Source organism: Sycon ciliatum, chromosome 1, assembly GCF_964019385.1.
Source record: "Sycon ciliatum chromosome 1, ocSycCili1.1, whole genome shotgun sequence".
Classification (NCBI taxonomy): Eukaryota; Metazoa; Porifera; class Calcarea; order Leucosolenida; family Sycettidae; genus Sycon; species Sycon ciliatum.
In genome coordinates, this window is record NC_088643.1 from 36,849,566 (window position 1) to 36,852,570 (window position 3,005).

The following is a 3,005-nucleotide window of genomic DNA, read 5'->3' on the forward strand; positions in this document are numbered from 1 at the left end:
TACGGAGAGTACGAAGATAGGGCTCTGATAACATAGGTGGTCCATAAGTGGATTGAGGTACAAATTTATGACTCTCTCCCCCCAGGTTGATCCGATCGTACACTGCCACGTTCGGAGTTGCCAAGGGCAGCTACGTGATTTGAAAACTCCGTATGGCGGAACACAGATCCGGATGCAGTTTACGTAAGACTTTCCGTAGATCGACTACGTTTTTTACTAACGTAATTACGTTATGCGGAACCTCTCTATTTAGTCTCAGATATAGGGTAAATCTACATGGACATATATTTTGGACATAAAGTACTAATAAATAATGGTACGGCCCAGGGAGTCGTCAAATACGGTATTTGACGACTCCCTGGTACGGCCCTTGGATTTACGTAATACTGGAGCTTCACCGTATCACGGTCATGTGCATAGCATTGTACAGTGCATTCGTATGTCCAAAATAATCACATGCACTACCAATTTGTCTTCAACTTCGGCTTTGCATCCGAGTGGTTTGTCCGCTGACAACCGCTCTATTCAGTTGCTATTGCGCTGCTATACATTTGGCACTAGTAGGCCAGGGCTGTCCTTTGTAGATCATGCCGATGATGGGCAACTGGCCCGAAACATCACTTTTACAGACGGGTTTAGTAAACAATACCGTAAAATCCCGCCAGAGCGCCCCTACCTCAGCAACCATTTGAGTAGATCCATTTGGGGAGGGGCGGATGGGCGAGTCCTACTTGCCGCATTCAGTACTACATGAAGTACTCACCCTACGGAAACTGTGCATGCGGCTCGCACACCCACCAAAGGTCAAGAGCTGGGAGTCGTACAAACCCGTCAAAACCCTAGGGTTTGTGCGATCCCTGGTCAAAAGGGTGGGAACTGTTGCGTACATTTCCAAAAGTATCTCCTTCAATGGGAATGGCATACGGTAACTCCTCTGTAGCCTCATCATGATATGAACTTCCACCGCACACAGCCGCACCAAGTCCTTGGCTACACAACAGAAGAAAAAAACCCTCTGCAGTTGATCATCTAATGGCAATTACTTTAGCATAATGTGCCCTCTCTATGAGAAAGTGCAAATTTCCTGCAGCAGCGTAAGACTTTGACCACTATGATGGCACTATCCCAATGGCTATATCCTGGTGACTGGTGTATTGCAGTAGAGCACAAACCATTTGCTGAAATGTTTCTGTAACCTGTAGCTCCGCCAGCCCACGAATATCATAACGATTGATGCTGTTTTGTTGCGTGTGTCATTCCAATGTGTGCTTCAGTGCAAGTGGAAGCAAAGTCCAGCAATGCGCCAGCACCGCCGATACCGCCAGCTCCACAGGACTGCTGCATGAGTGGTTGTGACAAGTGTGTGTGGCGAGTGTATGCTGAGGAGCTGCAAGAACACCTCGGTGGCATGGGAGGCAAGTCTCTGTCCGACGCTGTTAATGCTATCCAGGATCCAAGCTTGAAGATGTTTATAAAGATGGAGTTAAAAGTGAAATGAACGAGCTCATCACGTCCGAATCTCGACTGATATCATCTGGTCTCCACCACAACAAGACGGTCATGTGATGAGCTTCTGGCCTTCACTACAAGATGGTCATGTGATGAGCTCCTGGTCTCCACCATGGTACCACAACAAGATGGTCATGTGATGAGCTTCTGGCCTCCACTATAACAAGGTGGTCATGTGATGAGCTTCTGGCCTCCACTATAACAAGGTGGTTATGTGATGAACTTCTGGCCTCCACTATACAAGGTGGTCATGTGATGAGCGCCGGGTCAGCATGTGCTCGGCCAGGACTTGGCAATGAGGAGTAATGGCCGCCGGTGCTTAGCTCAACCTATCACTTTTACAATCCCTGCACCTGTCAATCGGACAGCCAGGTTCGTTATCAGGCAACACATATCAGCCAATGAAAAATGCTGCAATAGTGATAGTAGCTAACTTCCAGCAACAGCAGCACTGCCCTTCTGCAATACTGACCATACCAGGGATGATGTGGCATACGTGTCCTCCCAGCAGGTACACCAGCTAAAGTGGCACATTTCCTCCGCTGGAGGGCTGTTGCCCTATGCGAAGCACATCAATATGCAGGTTTTTAAAGTGAGACCGATCAGTTCTGTTGCGGCAGAAGTGTATCTTGGAGAGCTTTGGCGATTGGCTGATTGTTTCTAAATGTCTCCTGCCCAAATCACTCTGCTGCTGTACATAATATGCAATCAGGCTATTCTCTATTCTCAAACATGTTACTTGTATCGAGAGTCCATCTGTGATCTCTTTCTAATAATCTATGGCCCAGAGGGGTGGCACGTTGCATGCCTTCATTACGTCATGCAGCAACGGCTCCTAGCGTGCTCCGAGTGGATGTGTAGCGCAGGACCAGTTTCGTCAAATTTTAATTTGCAGAATATTCTTCTGAAAATGTGTGGATATGTACATGTACTGTCATGGACATGGAAATCCGGTCGCTCGTCAAGCGGCCCAGGGCGCTGGCCATGCAGCCGTGAGTACCCATACGATCAACACGTGCACTCCATCGCAGCGTTCTGTACTCACTGAGGGCGCCGGCCCCGCGTCAATCGACCGGATTTCCATGTCCACGACGGTAGGTAGGGATAACCGTGTTGTTGTTCTGGTCTAAAGACTTCACATGTTGCCGTTTAGCATGTACTGTGGAAGTCCAATACAATGCTTGAACCTCAGCCTCACTGGGGAACAGATATGGCAACCTCTAATTATCGCTTGAATGTGCTACGTCACAACCAGACCGGAGTCCTCACATTGCTGACTTTTAGATTCTGTTGGACCAGGATTGTACGGATCCATGCACGCGTGGGTATTTCCCTTCACAGCAGCCAGTATCGACTGGAACGGAAAATCCCCTCGGGGGACCCGCTGCTGGCACCAAAAAAAGTCACACGGGCGACAGGAGGGGCGCATCGAGATTGCTTGCAAGTACACTTCACACCCGGCACACACAAGTGCAAAACCACAGAAAGCCAGAAAG